The sequence below is a fragment of the Meles meles genome, chromosome 6 (assembly GCF_922984935.1).
Source record: "Meles meles chromosome 6, mMelMel3.1 paternal haplotype, whole genome shotgun sequence".
In the NCBI taxonomy this organism is placed as follows: Eukaryota; Metazoa; Chordata; class Mammalia; order Carnivora; family Mustelidae; genus Meles; species Meles meles.
The window spans coordinates 72,500,487-72,521,863 of record NC_060071.1 but is presented as its reverse complement, the minus strand read 5'-3'; the positions used below and the strand labels follow the sequence as shown (position 1 = coordinate 72,521,863).

Sequence of the window (21,377 nt, the reverse complement as noted above, 5' to 3'; positions counted from 1 at the left end):
CCTCTCCCAATCCCACCTCCTCCCAGCAACCCCCAGTTTGTTTTGTGAGATTAAGAGTCATTTATGGTTTGTCTCCCTCCCAATCCCATCTTGTTTCATTTACTCTTCTCCTATCCCCCTACCCCCCCATGTTGCTTCTCCATGTCCTCATATCAGGGAGATCATATGATAGTTGTCTTTCTCCGATTGACTTATTTCACTAAGCATGATACGCTCTTTTTATGCACTAACCTCAAATTTATCCCCAAATTCTTCTAGAGAATTCTAAAACCCTTTTCAATATGTCAAACACAACCAAAAAAAATGTAAGTTCCATATTATTTTTTCCTTAAAGGTAGCCTTTATGAAGCCTTCTGTCCTCTGATTTTGATCTCAACTAGTTATTATGTAGTCGCACTACCCAGATATTGTACTAGGATTTTTTTTACTGTCATCATGGGATTTCCTTTACACCTTCTGTATTGACTTCTCTAGGTCCTAGATTCTAGGTCCTTCTCTTTCTTGATTTAATCCCTTATACTGACAGAGCACATTTTTTAGGACTTTGGGAGGAAGAATGCATGGGTAGTATATAAAGATTCCTAAATACCACAAAATCACACCATTCATTAAAAAAAATATATCTAGGGGCGCCTGGGTGGCTCAGTGGTTTAAGCCTCTGCCTTCGGCTCAGGTCATGATCTCAGGGTCCTGGGATCAAGCCCCGCATCGGGCTCTCTGCTTAGTGGGGAGCCTGTTTCTCCCTCTCTCTCTCCCTCTCTCTCTGCCTGCCTCTCTGCCTACTTGTGACCTCTCTCTCTGTCAAATAAATAAATAAAATATTTTTTAAAAAAATATCTACATTGATCATAACATTTTTAGAGACAGAAAAAAAATTGTAAACTACCCTTCATTTTAGAAATGAGGAAAATGAAACTGAAATAGGTAAAGAAGCTCTCATTAAGGTTATGCTACAAGACTATCCTTATAAGGAATAAAGAAAAACTTTGTTTAACTTTGGGAGTAAGCTTGTGATATTCTGAAATACCAGGATAAATATGGGCAAAGGTGAGAAAGAGAACAAGCATTAGTTATATTCAGACTATTCAGAATATTCAGATTATTCAGAATATCCAGATTTTTTTTTGTAATGCAAAACCAAATTTATTTCCATGCATAACAGTGAAGATTGGGATACTAGATTAAAAGGAAAGCAGTCTTCTGTCAAACAGAGATCAAGATTCTTAAGTAGCTGCCTTCAAGAGCCATTGCTATGGATGACTTGTTGTGCATCCTTCAGATGTTGAAGCCTCTTGGCCTCATGTTTCCAAAAACCATTCAGGTGTGCTTTCCCTCCCAGACAGCCTTTCTAATTCCTCCTGATAGCTATGCTGGTATTGCAGATATCTTATGTTCCTTTTCTGTTTATTCAAGAAAATTTTCACGAATTCTACGAGATCAATTTCACGATTCTTAGAAGCCAAGTTCTTCAACTCTTGCAGGTGCTTGTATAAGTTCCTTTCCACCTCCAGAGCAATCACGATAGCTTCCCGGTCAGTTCCCCAGTACTCTGCGTCAGGCCTCTTAGTCACTGGAAGGCAGACTCTACTTTGACGGTCTTTTAGAGATTTTATGAACTGCTTTGCATGTTCTTGCTTCACCACTGCTTGGTCTTGGAAAAAGAGCACATAAACAGGCGCATCAGAATCTGTTTATTAACCCCTGTTGGTATCTAGTACTACCTTATTAATAATGATACTGAAATGAATATATTTACTACTTATTGCATGGTCCTCCATCAACTAATAACTAAAGACAGAAAGAGCTTAAGAGCAATTTGTCTCTTTGAAGTCAATTAGAAAAGATAAAAAATAAAAATAAATACTATATTCTTTTGAAGATTCACATCCCAAAGTTCAAAGGAATCTCGAAGTTATTCTCCTTAAAGCAATAATAGGCCTTTCTTACTCCTAACCAATCTGATTGAAGGAAAACCTCAGTATCCTAGAATTTTTCCTTGTGTCAGGAATCTTTTAGTAAAACTAGGGACCAGGCAACTCTGAGAATTCCTTCATCTTTAAGAAGGAACTCCCTGTGTCCCACAGATTTTGAATCATTGTGTTTTCATTATCATTTGTTTCCATGAATTTTTTCAATTCTTCTTTAATTTCCTGGTTGACCCATTCATTCTTTAGAAGGATGCTGTTTAGTCTCCATGTATTTGGGTTCTTTCCAGCTTTCCTCTGGTGATTGAGTTCTAGCTTCAGAGCATTGTGGTCTGAAAATATGCAGGGAATGATCCTAATCTTTTGATACCGGTTGAGACCTGATTTGTGACCCAGGATGTGATCTATTCTGGAGAATGTTCCATGTGCACTAGAGAAGAATGTGTATACTGTTGCTTTGAGATGAAATGTTCTGAATATATCTGTGATGTCCATCTGGTCCAGTGTGTCATTTAAGGCCTTTATTTCCTTGTTGATCTTTGGCTTGGATGATCTGTCCATTTCAGTGAGGGGAGTGTTAAAGTCCCCTACTATTATTGTATTATTATTGATGTGTTTCTTTGATTTTGTTATTAATTGGTTGATATAGTTGGCTGCTCCCAAGTTAGGGGTATAGATATTTAAAATTGTTAGATCTTCTTGTTGGACAGACCCTTTGAGTAGGATATAGTGTCCTTCCTCATCTCTTATTATAGTCTTTGGCTTAAAATCTAATTGATCTGATAGAAGGATTGCCACCCCAGCTCTCTTTTGATGCCCATTAGCATGGTAAATTGTTTTCCACCCCTTCACTTTAAATCTGGAGGTGTCTTTGCGTCTAAAATGAGTTTCTTGTAGGCAACATACTGATGGGTTTTGTTTTTTTATCCATTCTGATACCCTGTGTCTTTTGATTGGGGCATTTAGCCCATTAACATTCAGGGTAACTATTGAGAGATATGAATTTAGTGCCATTATTAGCCTGTAAGGTGACTGTTACTGTATACTGTCTCTGTACCTTTCTGATCTACTACTTTTAGGCTCTCTCTTTGCTTAGAGGACCCCTTTCAATATTTCCTGTAGAGCTGGTTTGGTGTTTGCAAATTCTTTCAGTTTTTGTTTGTCCTGGAAGCTTTTTATCTCTCCTCCTATTTTCAATGATAGCCTAGCTGGATAGAGTATTCTTGGCTGCATGTTTTTCTCGTTTAGTGCTCTGAATATATCATGCCAGCTCTTTCTGGCCTGCCAGGTCTCTGTGGATAAGTCTGCTGCCAATCTAATATTTTTACCATAAAAAAATATTTTTACCATTGTATGTTACAGACTTCTTTTCTCGGGCTGCTTTCAGGATTTTCTCTTTGTCACTAAGACTTGTAAATTTTACTATTAGGTGACGGGGTGTGGACCTATTCTTGTTGACTTTGAGGGGGGTTCTCTGCATACCATCTGCGGGAATGAAAAGGATCTCTATTCCACGTAGGGAGCACAGAATAAGAATATTGTCTCAGCTGAGCCTAATGAAAATAATTTTGGACAGGACAGTGCCTTTGTAATCCTTCAAATTACACCATGGACTGGTCTGGGTATAAAAGCAGAGGGTTTCTGTGTGTGTGTGTGTGTGTTTATCTTAAAGTAACAAAAGGCCTTTCACTGTTAGGCAATAACATCAAATTTAAATATCAAAGAATTTTCAAAATTGTCTAGCACAACAGTCACAATTGATCCAGAGGCTGTGCTATGGTTTGTGCTTAATTAATTAAAATAGAACCTGCCTTAACAATGTTAATTTTGGCTTGAACTGTTATGAAATCTTTTCACCAATTCTTGACGTTTCCCTGCATCCATGGAATTTTCCCAGCTTCTGAAATCATGTGTCAAATTGTTTGTAATCTGTTGAAAGCTATTTGCGACCTTTCTTTAAGCTTAAAAAGAAATAATTCCGTCTGTTGGCTAGATCACCACAGAATTCTGGAGAGGGAGCAAGCTCAAAAGTAAAGAGAAAATGAGGTCAGCTTTTTACTCCTGACCTTTGAAACTGTAATGTCATGTTAATTGAATCTGAATTTCTTGTTAACAACTATTTCATTGAAGATTTCTGGGAAATGTATTAAGTCCAACGTTTATAGGAAAGCAGGTGTTTTCTCTCACATTTGTGTGCCTTCCTGTTTTCTACACAAACTCCATTTTCCCTTTTTCTCTCTGAGTAATTCATTCTCACGATGAGCTCCTGACTTTTCACCCTGTAAACTCCTGAGAAGTTTCTGTTTCACAAACATTTTTTGAAGAAAATAAATATTTGTGATTAATAGTTGAAAATTATTGCTTTCCCTCCAAGTGAACTCTATTTGTAGCTTCATCAGTGATCACTTGAGCCAAAGGATAAATAAGACTTTTTTTTTAAGGGATCCCATATAAATATAGCTTTTCTTTTGCACTTCACTTTATTTTAAAATATATTAAGTCAGAAAACATCTGTGCCTATATTTTTTAAGACTAGGAAAAATGCCTTCTTTTTAAAAAAATTTTTTTCCAAAATTTTTTTTATTCACTTGACAGAGAAAGAGAGAGATCACAAGTAGGCAGAGAGGAATGTAGAGAGAGAGGGGAAAGCAGGCTCCCTGCTGAGCAGAGATCCTAATTTGGGGTTCAATCCCAGGACCCTAAGATCATGACCTGAGCCGAAGGCAGAGGCCCAACCCACTGAGCCACCTAAGCCCGAAAAATGCCTTCTTTATTTACCCTGTTTTAACCATTTCTTGGGATCTTCATGCTTTGTGTAGACTGGAAGGAAGGGAGGTTAAGAAATGAGAGAGATTGAGATCAAGACTGAGATGGAGAGAAGAGAATGTTAGATGGCCTGAACCTTCCTATGATTTCTTCTCAGGGGCCCGTGACTGTCTACTGGTGAATATTTTTACTCTCCTATAAAGTTTCAACTCCTCTGCCCTCTGTGAAGGAGTACTGACCACAATAGCCCCAATGAACAAGCAGACCAAAGGCATCTGGGAATGAGGTAGTATGGTGTTAGGGAAGAGAAGAGCGATCCTGTGAATTTTCTCAGAAAGACCATGCTTGTCTTGGGTCCCTCAGATAAGTTTGCCATGCACAAAAGCTGGCTGGAGGCCTTCAACAGTCAAACCAACAATCTTGTCTTAGCAGGCCAGATGCCATTTGCGGAAGTTGAAATATCACTAGGTGGGCAAGAACCTAACACCAGGATGTAAATTGGGTATGATTTGTTGAACAGCAAAATGTGAATGCAATCAATTTTCAGGGTCAGTGATGACTTGATAACCACAAGAAAATTCTGTTATTTATCCTGGGGCCAGTGCCACAGGGCCTCAGAAGTGAAATGCAATTCTGGAATATACTTGTTGTGATTAACTGGAATATTACAGGATAATCCAAGTTCAATTTTTCCTATAACTTTTCCTTTAAATACTCAGCCTCTCCTAGAGAGTCTCAGCCTCAAGAAGCTCAGCTAGAATTACTTTATTTCTTCAGAAGCCAGTCCTTGAGAATTCACTGGCTCCTAATATGAGTGGACATAATACCTAGAAGCCAGCAAAGTCCCCAGGAAGTTTATCTCATCACCATTATCATTATTTCAGCAATCCTCAATATCCATAATAATGTTGCCACTCACCTCCATTTCTATTTCCATTACCTTCACTGAGGAATGAATAATAATTACATGGGGCACCTGGGTGGCTCAGTGGGCTAAAGCCTCTGCCTTTGGCTCAGGTCATGATCCCAGGGTCCTGGGATGGAGCCCCACATCGGGTTTTCTGCTCAGCAGGGAGCCCGCTTCCTCCTCTCTCTCTCTGCCTGCCTCTCTGCCTACTTGTGATCTCTCTATGTCAAATAAATAAATAAATAAATCTAATAAAAAAATAATAATTACATATTCTGGGGGGTTGCTGATACATGGTTTCTGGAATCTTCTTTGGATTAAATTTTCTTAGGTTTCTGTGTCATCTTGAAAAATAAATAAGATGTGATTATACCCTGGCATTTTTACAAAGCCAAGGGCTGGACCTACTGCTGCACCATTTTGTTTGATTTTAGTCTGAGCCACTAATGTCATAAAACCCTGACACAGATATAAAACATGCTCTTACCTACTGTGTACTACTTTGTACCTCAATTCCAGCATTTTAGTAACACAGAACATATTTTCTGCTCTTTTGGATGGTGCTCAAGCATTCTGACGTGGTGTAGATATGTCTAGATCAGCCCTCTTACAGGAAATATCTTTCTAATCAGCCATCTTGTTCTGGGTTGAGATCAAGGGAGAACGAAAGCAATTAGTAGAAAGAAAGTAAGGAATAACAGGCTGATCAAATATTGTCTTCCTTTTAAATGAGAGCAGCTGAGAAACTAAAGTCCAGTTCAAGTCACAGAGGATCAGTATCAGCCAAACTAATGGCCTTTTAACATTATTAAAAGTCAAAAACCTAGAATTAAATACACATTATTCCAAAGACTGACTCTATTTTCCTTCATCCACAGTTGAGCATAACAAGACAGAGTTTTTGTTTTTTGTTTGTTTTTCCATTTTCTGTATTTTCCTGGTGCCTGATATAGGCTAATCCATTCCCATTCCCCTCTCCACCCCCTTGTACTCCCACCCCTCACTACCTTCTTGAGGTCAGACATTCACCAAACTGCAATTACAGAAATGGATTTCTTTTTTTTTTAAATATTTTATTTATTTATTTGACAGAGAGAGATCACAAGTAGGCAGAGAGGCAGACAGAGAGAGAGGGGGAAGCAGGCTCCCGCTGAGCAAAGAGCCCCATGTGGGGCTCGATCCCAGGACCCTGGGATCATGACTTGAGTCAAAGGCAAAGGCTTTAACCCACTGAGCCACGCAGGTGCCCTGAAATGGGTCTTTTTTTTTTTTTTTTTTTTTTTTTGCCATTCTACTTTCTCATGTATTTTTTTTTTCTCATTTTATTTATTTTTTCAGCGAAACAGTATTCATTCTTTTTGCACAACACCCAGTGCTCCATGCAAAACGTGCCCTCCCCATTACCCACCACCTGTTCCCCCAACCTCCCACCCCTGACCCTTCAAAACCCTCAGGTTGCCCCAACCTCCCACCCCTGACCCTTCAAAACCCTCAGGTTGTTTTTCAGAGTCCATAGTCTCTTATGTGAAATGGGTCTTTTTAAAAGTAATTCAAAGTAGAAAAATGAAATATAGCATAATGGCACTGAATAGTTAAGCTGTTCTCGATGTTCTATGTTCTACGTTCTATTGTGTTTTTGATCACTTTTAGTAATGTGAAAAGTCTAATTATTTTGAAGACTGTTTTGAAGATGCTTGGTCTTGATGATGTAATCTAGGGGAACGGGGAAGAATATAAGACAGCATAATCAACTCTTACCTCTTTTAACTCACTAGGTTCCATCCAGAGGGAAAGTCTGATGGAAGGAAGTAACAGAGAATCCAGGTGAAAGGCTGAGAAAAGTACACAAGATTATGAGGTACAAGAAATTCACATATCTAAATAAGAAAGTGAGAAGAGATAGATTCTTCATAGGAGAGGGGACTCCAGATATGTAGAAGAGGGGAGACCACATAGGCAGCCCCTAGAGATGAGAATGAAGGTTCATTACCCAAGAGGATTGCTGGAGACAATGAGTAGAGAGGATGAGTCACTTATCCTTCTACACACAAAGTGCACTGTAGGTAAATGAGAATTCATGATGTGGGAGTGAAGTTAAGATCTGTTTCTTGTCTACACTCTTTGGATATTTTTTTATTTGGTTTTGTTTTCGCAATGGAGTGCATTATCCTGGTTTCTTATGTTAAGAGGTTACATAGGAACTGAAAGGAAAACAAAATAAGTTCTAGAAAGACTAGTGAATAAATCGGAGTTAAAAATCCAAAAACAAAGAGTTTGTTTCAGCTTACTAAACCCACATTTTACCACACAGCCTATTTGGATCAGGCAAGTCTGTTTGGTGAACATGTTGGTCAAACTAATTACTTAATAGACAATTCACTTTCAACAGCCAATTTATAATCCTCATATTCACAAAAAAAAACCACAGGGAACCATCTTCCTTATAAATGAGGAAAAAGAAGATAACAAAGGAAATAAGGGAAGAAGTTTTTGCAGTTAGCACTGGAGAGGAAAACTGTCACTCCTGAATCCTGGTAGCTGGTTCAGAAGAAAAATGCCAAGGGTTTCGTTTTTCTTAAACAGTAATTTCAAAACAAATGTTCCAAGAGTAATTGACTAGGGCCTAGATATTAATAATAATAATAATAGTTATTATTATGATTTTACCTGGAATAAAAGTCACTCTGGCAGGAGTTCATTAACACTGTTTCCCAGCTTCCTGGTCAATGAAACTATTTTCCATTGCCCATTTTAATCCCAAAACAGGATAATTAACCCAATTCTGTTTTATAATAATAAGCTTCTACTTAACAATTATCCTATAAATTCATGTTCTATGTCATAAAGTGAAACTCTTCCAAACAGAGCATGGACAATAGTAAGAATAAAGTCATCCCCACAATTTGAAAAGGCAATTGTCCGTGCCTTACTGATGGTTGGTCAGGGCCATCTTCATCCCATTTTTGTAAATATAGATTCCCTTCTGTATGATGAGTTTTGTGACCAGTTCTGTGAGAGACACCATGTCTTGCCCCCTTAAGGAGTTCAAAATTATATGAAAGAGATAGGGAAGGCATAATGAAAAATAATCACAAATAGCTACAATGGAAGACATTATGTGATAAATATTATTAAATGACACATAAAGACATGCGAAAGACAATGTATTATTTTTTTAAAGATTTTATTTATTTATTAGAGAAGAGAGCACAAGTAGGCAGAGCAGCAGGCAGAGAGACAGGGAGAAGCAGGTTCTCTGTTGAGCAAGGAGCCAGATGCAGGGCTCATCCTGGGACCCTGGGATCATGACCTGAGCCGAAGGGAGATGCTTAACCAACTGAGCTACCCAGGCATCCAGGACAATGTATTATTAAAGCAAGATAAGATTGAACCATCTTGTGTTCATTTTCTTAGTGCTTGGTAATGTATGTCTATACATGTCTACGTACATATATGAAAATATACTATGAGTAATACCATCAGACTTGTTCCTGGATATACAAGAAAATAAATTATTTTAATTGGTAACAAGGCTTTCCTTAGACTCCTTTTCCATGCTGGGAAACCTTTGATATAATGGGCAAATTCATATGGTTTGGTTTTTCCCAGCCATAGTTCCCTCCCTCTTCTCTCTTAGTGACATATCACCCTCGTCCTCTGTCCTCTGGTGTCTTCATTCATAAGGTCCCCATTACAAAGTGATAGATTATGTGCCAGGTTGCAGTATAATTTCACCCTCTGCCAGCAAAATTCCACCCATCTTGTTCCTAAGGAATGGATCCAACATGAAGCTGCCTTGACCCACAGCAGTTGGTACTTTGAGGATCTTATCAGACCTGACCCCGTTCAGGAAATATTCAAATGCCAAGTTGATTGACAGTAACCATAGTAGAGAATAAATAAGAGCACTCTTTGCCCCACAGTAAAAAGTGAGAACATTTCTAATGATTGTTTTTGGCTTTCCCATTACATGCATTCGAGCATGCTCAGTACCTCAAATTCTCTCTAAATTATAGTGAGTATGTTTGGGGACATGTATGCATTTAAAGAACAAATGTTGTATTTTTAGTCAAGTTCCCTATAAGCAGAGCCTGAGACAGGAATTCTTGATCAACTGATTTATTGGAGTGCCCTCAAGGGAAGGGGAGTGAAAAAAGCCATATAGTGCAGAGGAATTAAGTGAAGGAAGAATAGGTTCCTGAGTGAGATGGCTTTTGTTTGGCTGAGAGAAATTCTCTGGAGAAACAAGAAGCAGCAGCAGTGATATATTAGGATCTAGGGGATGGCTATCCTGGGTAGTGAAGGGCATCTCTTTAGGATACCAGCAGAGTCTCCTCGATGATACTGTTTCTGAAGGATTGTCAATCTTGGGTAAGAGAAAATTCATTTTGGGAAGCAGATGTCTTTAAAACCTGGTAGAAGTTATTAAGCTGTGCTTCAAATACACAATGAATGATCTTGAAAAGACAATTGTCTATTAAAAAAATATTGTTTGAAAATTAATTGGTTGGCATTGTGTATCCCCCAAAAGTTTAATATGGTCTATAGGCACTATTCAATTAAGAAATACTCAACTTATCAACATGTTATATATGAAAATAGGATATCTGATGCTTTATAGAGGTTTACGGAGCATAGGGGTTTCTTGGAATTTGCTCACCAGTGTGATACAGACAATATAACTGCTTGGGGATTGAGTATCAATATGACGATAGTCTAAGATGCTCTGTAAATAGTATATTGCTTTAAAATTTTATATAGTATTATGGTGATGATGGTGATTGGTGAATAAATAAATGATAGATAATTGGTTATGGGAAAGGAATAGAGAATAAATGTTTCTCCATGTTTATGCCTCTGTTGTTTATATGTTGTATTATAATCACCTCAATCTCAACAATTTGTTTTGTTTGGTTAAACATAGTTAAGATAATCAGGGCTAGCTTTGATTAAAAAATATATAGATAGATGGATAGATATAGATGTACCTATTTACTACTGCACATTTCTGTCAAGTGGCAATGAAGGGTCTTGGGAAATGAAGGCTATGTGGACAAGCAATGGTTCTATTTTAGGGTCTTGCAAAATTGTTTTTCAATCTTGACATCTACCCTCCTCCCCCTACCAGTTATACATTTGGGAAATGCCTTTACCTCCTTTAAGTCTCTGTTCAAATGATACCTTCTCAAGGGCCTTCTCTGACCTACTTAATATGCAACCTGCACTACTCCCCAAAACACATATGTGAAACCCCTAAACTTGCTCTATTTTTCTTATAGTATTTGTCCCCTTCTAACATGCCATACTATTTATTATTTATTATGTTCACAATTTATTGTCTCTCTTCTCCACTAGCCTATAAGTTCCACAAGGATACCGATTTTAGCCTGTCTTACTCATGTACGTATCTTTTTCTGTGTCTCTGCTCATTTTTAAGTATTGAAACAGGATTCAGTGGTATCACAATGGTAAAGTACTTGATGAACACTTAGAGAAAGCTCTTTTTATACTCTTTTCTCCGTGTGTCTTCCCCAGTGATGAAAGCAAGTGATGGCATCTAGAAAATTAAGTATCTGGAGTGCTCAGACTCATATCTTCAAGACCAAGAAAGCATATTTGTTTTAAGGTCAAAGATAGAAGAATGGAAACTCCAGAAGCAAAACCACTCTTTTGGCATACATGATCATGCATGTATTGGTTTTCTTTTTCTCCCTCTTTTTCTGTCTCTTGGCAAAAATCTTCTGTATTGATTTCATCCCTCAGGTAGCAAAGAAGGTCCCAGGAACATCAGGCCTATTTGTCCTTTAGAATTTAGTATCTTACAAAAAGAGAGTCTTTCTCCGGGGCCCATTTGAATCCCCAAGAAGAAGACCTGTTTGTGTCAAATACCCAAGCTTGGATAAATCATTGTATCCAGAAGAATTGGCCAATCTGGGTAACTACTTATTCTTCATATGGGAAAATCAGGGCTATGTGATTGAAACCTTGGCAATGGAAGGAGTATCAATTCCCAAAAAACAAGATGCTGAACAAACAAAAAACTTATCAAATTTCCCAGCAAAAGAACAAAACCCTGGACTGCTGTGTCACTCAATAAATGGACATTTGCATTATATTCTCATTTTTTTTTTGGTCGCACCTCTCAGTAGTTCATTAGTATTTTCAAGGAGCTGGTTTATTTATCATCCATTTTTTAATTAATTTATTTATTTTATTTCTTTTTTCTTTTTTTTTTTTTTTTTTTAATTGGTCTTTCTTTATTTTTTTTTTTTCAGCGTAACAGTATTCATTCTTTTTGCACAACACCCAGTGCTCCATGCAATACGTGCCCTCCCTATTACTCAACACCTGGTTCCCCCAACCTCCCACCCCCGACCCTTCAAAACCCTCAGGTTGATTTTCAGAGTCCATATATCATCCATTTTTAAAACACCTTCCTTCCATTAATTTCCAATATTATCTTTATAAATTCCTTCTTTCTTTTTTCTTTTTCAGATTTTCCATTGAATCTTAGTCCACTTATTTTCCATCTTTTTTGTTTTTTAATAAATATATGTATTGGTGGCATTCTGTATGTTTTGATGTATTATGCATTCATTGTATTTCTAAATAGATTTATAAATAATTTGGTTTCTTCTTTTCCTCACAGAGATTATTTGTTAATGAAATTTCTAAGAGAATAAACATTCTGGGTTATCTTTTTGTTAAAATTTCTAATTTAATTGCATTTTGGTCATAGAATGTGGATTCAGAAATTTGATTTGCCTTATGACCTAAATAATTTTTTTAATGTTCCAAGAATATTTGAAGAATTTATTATTCTCTGTTTTATATACTGATAATTATTTATTTTTTCATTTTCAACTTCAGTAAATTTTTCTCTGTGTGCTTGATCCATCAATTTCTGGAAAGAATACATTAAAAGCTACTATGACTATTGAGTTTCTACACGTCTTTGTGTTTCCAATTATTCTTTTCAATAAATATTGTGTGGTTATATTGTTTGATACATAAACACTTGCAGTACCTTTGTTATATTTAATGATCTCTTAAAATTCTAATTTGTCTGATATTATCATTTTTTTTTTAAGTAGACTCCAAGCCAGGCATGGAGTCCAAGGTGGAGATTGAACTCATGACCCTGAGGTCGATACCTGAACTGAAATCAAGCATTGGACACTTAACTGACTGAGTCATCCAGGCATCCCTAACATTATCATTTTTGCTTTAAGTTATCATTTGCCTAATTCAACTTCATTCATCCTTCATTTTTCAAACTTTTGGAACATTTGGAATCAGTTCCTAAGGCATAATAAGTTTGGCACAGGGCCCAATGGTAGCAGACACCTCAATACAGCTATCCAGAGTCTAACTGAAAGGAGATACAGTTCCCTCCACTCCCTTTGTCTTCTTCAGTCACTGACCAGCCATAGTTACAAGTTAGCATCTGTTTTGGAGCTTTTAACTAATTTCTACAATGAAATGGTGGAGAGTAGGAGAGATAAGAATGGGCTTAGCCTGAGTAGGTGATCAAAACAGAGGTGTCCTTGTGAGGAGGTGGGAGGGAGAAATTATTCAGCTATTCAAGGTTGTAAGCAACACCTTGGAAAGGCTGTGGTCTTACAAGGTGAGAAGAGCAAGAGGGCTCCTTTGCAGTGGTCTCTGAGCCAAACCCTGTACATGTTCTCAATCATCTGCTCAAATACTCTGGGCTGTAGTTCTGTAAAGAGGTGCCGGAATGTGGCCACGAGATAGGTGCAGACCCAGAATGAGCCAGAATATCTACCTACAACAACTCCTACAAACAATTCTCTCACCCCTTTTGTTCCAGGGACAGAGCATGCTGGCTGGTGCACTGACAATAATGAGACATTTTACAGCTACAAGAACTAACATTTTAATGTCAGAATGAGGCACAGGGTAGAAACAGAGGGAAGGGCTTCAGTTGCACTCCTCACTACTGTGCTCTGGTCTGGTGAATGTCTCCAGGTAGAGCTCCGAAGGATTTTCAGGCACATGGTGATAATAAAAAGCAGGTTAACAACTTTTGTTTGGATTTACTATTTTTAAAATTTCTCTACAGAAAATGCGCATTCCTTTTTCCTGCACCCAGAGCAAACGGCTTCCACAGCCCCCCACTTCCTCCCCTTGGGAAACTACTGCTGGGTTCTTTCAAAGATTTCAGAAACTTGTAATGGGGGTATCCCCTATAACTCCATCACCCCTTTTCACCAAAAAATCCTCTCACAGACTTGCCGGCTTTGTCTGCTATTTGAGGAAAGCTCAGAGATCTCTGGTCTTCCTGCCTGCTGGAGATTCTAGAGAGGGGTGGGCATTGTTTCCGTTGGTAGAAGTTTAAGCAGGATTAGTCAAAAGAGCTTAATGAAGAGGACTTTGATCAAGGTCAACAGAGTACAAATGAGGCTTTCTCCCAATAGTCATAGTATTTTCTTGATTTGATATCAAGAAGAGGGAAGTGGACACCGTGACTATTGACTTCAATGTATCATATTCACTTGCATGAATAGGAAATTCCACTGGGAACCAACAGACCTAGATCCAGACCCTAGCATCACCACTGAATTTATTATCTTAAATAAATTATTAAATTAGTATGTATCTCAGACTCCTCTTTCTAAGATGGGTTTATAATATCTGCCCTATCTTTCCTGAAGGGCTGTTCTGTAACAATATGAAGGCAACTGAAGAATGACTGGGCAGTACGGCAACAAGAGCTGAAGAGAAGCTTCCCTGCCTATTACTCAGTGGGAAAAAGGCTAGGTTTCTGGGCCTCCTATTCCCTATGACCTCTTCCTAAAAGGTATATTCCACATGCTCCTACTAGGTGTATTCAATGTATTTTATATTATTATATTATATATGTATTGTCTATTATCATATAGACATGGATCTATTGATCTTTACTTTCTTTGTACTAAATGGTGTTTGATCCAACATGGGCCTAATACCATGATTATCATTATTTATTTTTATCCAAGTAAAATGTACAGGAAAATATAGAAATCATACGGGTATAGGTCATGTATCAAAAATTAAGCACACCCATGTAAGCAGTACCAGATCAAGAAACAGAGCACAAGCAGCACCCAGAAGTCTCCCTCATGCCTCTTTTCAGTTACTACCAACCTTTCCTTCCAGAAGTAACCGCCACTCTGACTAACATAGCCATATATCTTTTTCTTTAGTAACTCTTTACAGAATAGACATGCTACTTCCACGTAGTTGCTAATCGTTCTCTCATCTTTGCCATGTGAGCTTTTGATGATTTAATAAAGGGGGTTAGGTAGGAAAGTACAAGCAGACACAGAAGATAGGACTGGAAATTATCTTCTCTATAAAATGCTGCCGGTTAAGACCAGTGTGTAATTTCCAGCAGACACATGATCTTGTAACATTTTGGAGAAAGGAAACTTAATGATGTTGGAACTACTGTGTTTCTTTTTGTCTCAGATAAATTGCAAAATACCATTTATAGAAAATTTTTTAAAAGAAGGAAAACATTTCTCTGTGGCTTAACTTGGTACTTGTCCATACTTGGAGAGAGAGTTAGATGTGTACAGTATAATATTGTCATCTTGAATTTTTTAAAGTTTCTTTCAGTAGAATATTCCCAAGAGGACAAACAAAATCCAAATGCCAGATCTTACCCCAATCACTGATATATTTCCTAGGTGATGAGGACAGAGTTGGGGCCTGGAGTTGGGGGATGGGGAGGGACCTAGGACTATGTGCCAACTGCCTCAGGACGGGAAACCAAGTTCCCTCTCCTTTCCCCCCATATCAAATCCCCAACTGCATTCCATTGTCTGACTGCGCTGGCCACAGCTGTGGCTGTTTCCAAAATGAAGATGGAATCTAGCCACACTTGGATTTAGTATTCTCTAGAACTGCTGTTCCTCTGGGCATTATTTTTAGAAGTATCACATTGCAGAGGGGCCCAATTTTCTAACTGGCTTCGGAAAAATTTGCAATCCTTTTTCCCCCTAGGTATAAAAGATTGGTGTAAAAGGCTCCTGTTCATATTTTCCCTTTGGAATATCCTTACCCCAATGGAAAAAGAGAACATGATTGCTTGACCCAGCTATCTGCCTGAAATAACATTGTTGGTTTTTTTTTCCTAAAGCAGATAAAGTATATAGCATAATCACAGCTGCATATTTGAGCTTAAGAGTCCACAAAGTGAAAGATTGCATGGTGACTTCTTATTACAGTTCTATTTAATTAAGATCAACCAACATTTTCTGAGAGTTTATGGTGTACCAGTCACAGTGTTAGATCCAGGTAACGAAATGATAAGACTTTGCCCCTGTCCACAAAATGTTCACAGATCAGTGGCACAACAAACACAAAACCAATAATTAGCATATAGCAATTAATGTTATAATGAAAGTACTATGTATAATGTTTTGTGGAAGAAATTAACTATCATAGAATATACAGCCTGGGAAGAAGTCACAGAGGAAGTATCACAGTATAACTGGCCAACAAAGACAAGGACCAGAAATGCCAGGGGGAAGGAATAATGCAAAGACAAAGAGAATGACATAGCCCAGTGTCCTCAGAAACAGAAAGGAAATGAAAATCATCTAAGCATAAGATAAAGGGTGGCAGTTGGTGACACTAAAGCAAAGGATGGGGGTCAGATCTTGAAGGGACTTCATCCTACAAAGAATTTTAAGAAAGGACCAGCATGGTTAGATTTGCACTGTAAGTATTGACTCTGCCATGGAAGGGGCTCAATCAGAAGAGGATGAAAATCAAAGGAAAGAGATCAATTAAGAAATAATGTTGATTTCAGGCTTAAAATATGCCAGACCTTTAGTCTCACACATACTCTCGTTCTTAGTCTAGCCCATTTCCTTGCTCACTCCCTCGCTTCTATTTCTGTTGCTGCTTTTCTTTCTCCATACCTCTATAGACCTTACTCACATTTTATATAATGTTACAGGGATTGTAGGAAAACTCTTTGAAATATCCTACATCATCCCACAGCCAAAATACCCAAAATCCAAAAACAACTTAGAGAAAAAAGAAAGGGGTTGATATGACCTATTGAAATAATGTCATGTTACTTTTTCCTATTATTTCAAGTATGTTGGAAAGATACTGGTTAAAGAATAGATTTGTCTGGTAGTCTCTCTGCTGGCTCTGTTTAAATGATGGCAGACTTGATAGCAGAGCCAATATAGTTTCACTTCCATAACAAACCACGAAGAAGAAAGTTTCTCATTACTAGTGACCTGCTGGTAATTCCTACCCTGCCCTCAAGAGTTTGCTAGACTTCAGCCCTTGGACAACCATCTCTAACCTGTTACTAATTATTCTCATGGGCTGTGACACAGGTGATTCTTTTGCACATTGCTTTTTTTTAAAGAATTTTTTAATTTATTTGACAGACAGAGATCATAAGTAGGCAGAGAGGCAGGCAAAGAGAGAGAGAGGAGGAAGCAAACTCCCTGCTGAGCAGAGATCCCGATATGGGGCTCAATCCCAGGACCCTGGGACCATGACCTGAACTGAAGGCAGAGGCTTTAACCCACTGAGCCACCCAGGTGCCCCTCCTTTGCACACTTCTGTGTAAACTAGCTGGCATGTGTTTACAGGGGGAAAGGGAGGTGACTATCAATAGTAGCGGAACCTGCTCTATTTCTGGATATACAGATGAGCCACAGTCTGACCATTTAGGGTGAGTAAGATTTAATTTTTTTAAATAACAAAGCATATTTAATATCTTAAAGTTTGGGCTATCAGAAGTCCAAAATAGGTCTCTGGAAACTACTAGCAAGATAAGGACAGGGTTGCATTCCTTCTGAGAGTTTTTTTAAGCAGTGATATTTGGTTTATTTATTTATTTATTTTATTATGTTCGATAAAAAATTATTTATTTATTATGTTCATATTAGCCACCGCATAGTACATCATTAGTTTTTGATGTAGTGTTCAATGATTCATTAGTTACAAACAAGACTTTAAAAAATAAGAAGGCTGCCAAAGGATCCCAAATGGACAGGTACCAATGAACTGGTGGGAAGAAACAATTTACATTTCCAACATAAGGTGTCTTTCCCTGGAATGTATTTTAATCTTAGGAGAGGGTAACATGAGGAATTTGGGGGGAAACACCCTAAGTTCCTGAAATTTTTAAGTCAAAATGTTCATTTAGAAAATTTAAATGTAATATAAAAAGAATATAGGATATTTATATTTGTGAAAAGGGAATATGTCTTTTTGCTGTTTTTCTTTTCTTCTCTTTTCTTTTCTTTTTTTTAAAGATTGAGAAACACTGTCCTAACTTGCCTCTCTAACTCATAATGAATGGAAGAAAGCATGGAAAAGTAGTCAGCCTGCAGGGAATAAAAGCTCAAATTCAGTACCAGATCCAGTAGTTTAATAGATTTCTTTCTTTCACTATGCCTCAGTTTTCTCTCTATAGCTAAAGGAAAGTAACCTTTCCAAAAGAAAATGAATGCATTATCTACAATAGCCAAATTCTGGAAACAGCCCATGTATCCACTGACTGCTGAATGGATAAAGAAGATGTGGGGGTATGAGTGTATGTTTATGTGAAAAATATTACTCAGCCATAAAAAAGAATGAAATCTAGCCATTTGCAACAAGACGGTTGGAGCTAGAGTGTTATGCTATATCAAATAAGTCAGTTGGAGAAAGAGAAATACCATATCATTTCACTCATATGTGGAATTTAAGAAGAAAAACAAACAAGCAAAGGGAAAAAAGAGGGAGCGAGAGAAGCAATCCAAAAAAAGAAAAAAGACTCTTAACTATAGAGAACAAAATGAGGGTTACCAGAGGGGAGCAGATGGGGAAGGGATGGGAGAAATAGGTGATGGTGATTAAGGGCTGCACTTGCGATGAGCCTCAGGTGATGTATGGACGTGTTGAATCATTACATTGTACTCCTGAAACTAATATTGCGCTGTATGTTAACTAACTGGAATTTAAATAAAAACTTCAAAAAATTAAAATAAAAGAGTCAAAAGGGCATGCCTCTAAAATTTAGATACACTAGGAAACTTATTATTGCCTGTTTGCAATGAGCAACCAATGAAACAAAACATTTTGTGTCTGTTCGCAAAAACAAAAACAAGAAAATTTTATATATTTCCTAAGTAGATTTTGGCTTTTCCCTTCCAAGCAAAAATAAAACTTACAGTATAAAGATGAGTTTAAAATCAAGAATTATGTTGCACAATACATAAGGGATTTTTGGAGCTTTTAGAAAAGGTTTTAAATGTTTCATTATGGCATACTGAAAATATTAACTTAACCAAAAAAATCTGGTTCAAAATCCAACTTAAATTTCCACTGCTGGCCAAGGTGAAGTAAGCCAACTACAATCTATCTCTTCCAGTGATTATGGACCACCTAAACAATAACATCAACCAACCGGACATTTAAAGAAACTCCAACAACAATAGAACATACATCTTTTTCAAGTATTCCTGGAAATTCGTGATGATAGGTCATATCCTGGGCCATAATGCAAATCAAAACAAATTTAAAATAATTAAACAAAACAATTTTCTCCCAGATCAAAAGGAATTAAATTAGAAATAAATGACTTTCTGGAAAATCCCAATTGTTTAAAATTAAATATGCATACTTCTAAAAAGTCCATGGATCAAGAGGAAGTCTCAAATGAAACTGAAAATTATTTTGAACTAATTGCAAATGAAGACACAACATATCAAAATTTATAGGATGTAACTACAGAAATGTTTAGAAGAAAATTTATAGCATTAAATGCTATAACAAACCTATCAATTGGATTTCAAACCAATAATCTGTTTCAATATTAAAATACTAGGAAAAAGCAAATTAAACTCAAACCAAGCAAAAAAGTAAATGATAAATATGATAAATATAAGAGTAAAATTGAAATAAAATGTAGAGGAAATCCAGGTAACAAAAAGCTTATTCTTTGAAAAATCAAATAAAATTGATAAACCTCCTTCTAGATCAATCAAGAAAAAATAGAAAACTATAGACCTTATAGACATTAAAAGAATAATACAAGAATCTATGAACACCTCAGTGCCCATAAATTCCCCAAGTCAGATGAGTAGGACTAACTCTTTAAAGAGATGAACTACAAAACCTCACAAGAAAGAAAGAAAGGAAGGAAGGAAGGAAGAAAGAAAAGAAAAGTTAACCTAAAATTTCCCATATCTATAAAGGAATTGAATTTTACTCATAAACTTTCCCAAAATGGAAAATTCTAGGCCCAGATAGTTTCTTTGGTCATTTCTACTAAACATTTAAGAAAGAAAAAATACAAACTTACCCAAACTTTGATAACACACAAGAGGAAGGAACAGTTCACAATTCATTTGGGAGGCTATTATTATTCTGTTACCAAAATGAGAGAAAGACATAATGAAAAAACTATGGAACAACATATCCCACAAATAGAGATGCAAAAATCTTTAACAAAATATTAGCAATATATCAAAATATTCAATATACCAAATATGTGACTCAAAATATATATCAAACCTACTGGTAGATAAATAGGATAATACAGTACAATCAAGTAGAGTCTTTCCTGGAAATTCAAGACTAGTCCAACATTAGAAAATATAATTAGAAAACTGTATTTCACTATTTCAACAGATTAAGGAAGAAAAAACTCACAGATGAAAAAAAAGCATTTGATAAAGTTCAAATTCCATTCATTATCTACATATAAACTGAGCACACTACAAATAGAAGGGAACTTCCCTAACCTCATAATGGGTAACATGTGTAAACATGCACATGCATACACACCTATGACTTAAGGCTAACATCATACTTAATGGTGAAGGTTTAAATGCTTTCCCCCTAATGTTGGGAACAAAGTAAGGATGTCTACTCTCATGCCTCTCTCCAACACTATACTGGATGCCCTGGCCAACTCAAGTGGGCAAGAAAAAAATATATAAATAAAAAATATACTTACTGGAAAAACTGTCTATTCACAGATGATGTCTATGCAGAAAATCCCAAGGAACCTAAAATAAAGCAAAATTTACATAGTACATGAGTTTAGCAAATTCACAGTATACAGGATCGATACACAAAATAAATCACATTTCTAAATACTAATAATGAACATTTGGAAATCAAAATTTTAAAGAACAGTAACAAGCATAGTGGATATATCTGCCAAATAGAGGATACTCAATTGATATTTGTTGAATAAATGTGCAATTTGGATTTCAAATGTGTCTACTTCTGGTTTTCAATAAAATTATATGTCAAAATGTGTTTTTCTGGGTGGTGTTAAGATGTCTGATACCTCAAAAGTATAACAATTACTCATGGACAGTAACATCTGAGAATAAGCCAGATAGCTAGAAGCAGCCAGACAGGCTTAAAGCATATTAAATAATCCACTCTACGAATGAAAGATTCCTTTCAACTGTGGTATTTAAGTGGGCATTGTATTCTTGCCAGGTAAGCTTCTAGTAGAATGTTAGCTTCTTATAACTCTGTTATAAGCAATATGCTCTGTGCATTTGGGTTAATTAACATGTATCAGAAAAATTAAAAATTATATTTGCATAATCTTAGTGATCTTAATTACAGTAATGTATTAATTTTTCAACACAAATGAGGAGAATTCTCAGGATTAACATTGCTGATAACGGCAAGAGATTAGGACCCCAAGTGTTAGCAATTATACATCCATCCCAACTCTCATTTTAGAACTAGTCAGATAGTACTACATTGTTGGTAAAGTGAACACATGTTTA

At 36.7% G+C, this 21,377-nt stretch overlaps 1 protein-coding gene across 2 annotated transcripts in view; it reads right to left on the bottom strand.

The window, feature by feature from the left end:
• Window positions 1–1,019: 1,019 nt before the first annotated feature.
• Window positions 1,020–21,377, bottom strand: part of DTWD1 (DTW domain containing 1) — a 60,730-nt gene continuing 40,372 nt past the window's right edge. Inside the window, exons 8-10 of one of the 2 annotated variants that reach the window (XR_006818833.1) lie at window positions 20,582–20,633; window positions 19,925–19,989; window positions 1,020–1,651 (exon numbers count right to left, since the gene is read on the bottom strand). The gene's annotated coding sequence lies outside the window, so the exon portion shown is untranslated. The remainder of the gene's footprint in view (window positions 1,652–19,924; window positions 19,990–20,581; window positions 20,634–21,377) is intronic. The other variant, XR_006818834.1, reaches the window with a different exon arrangement.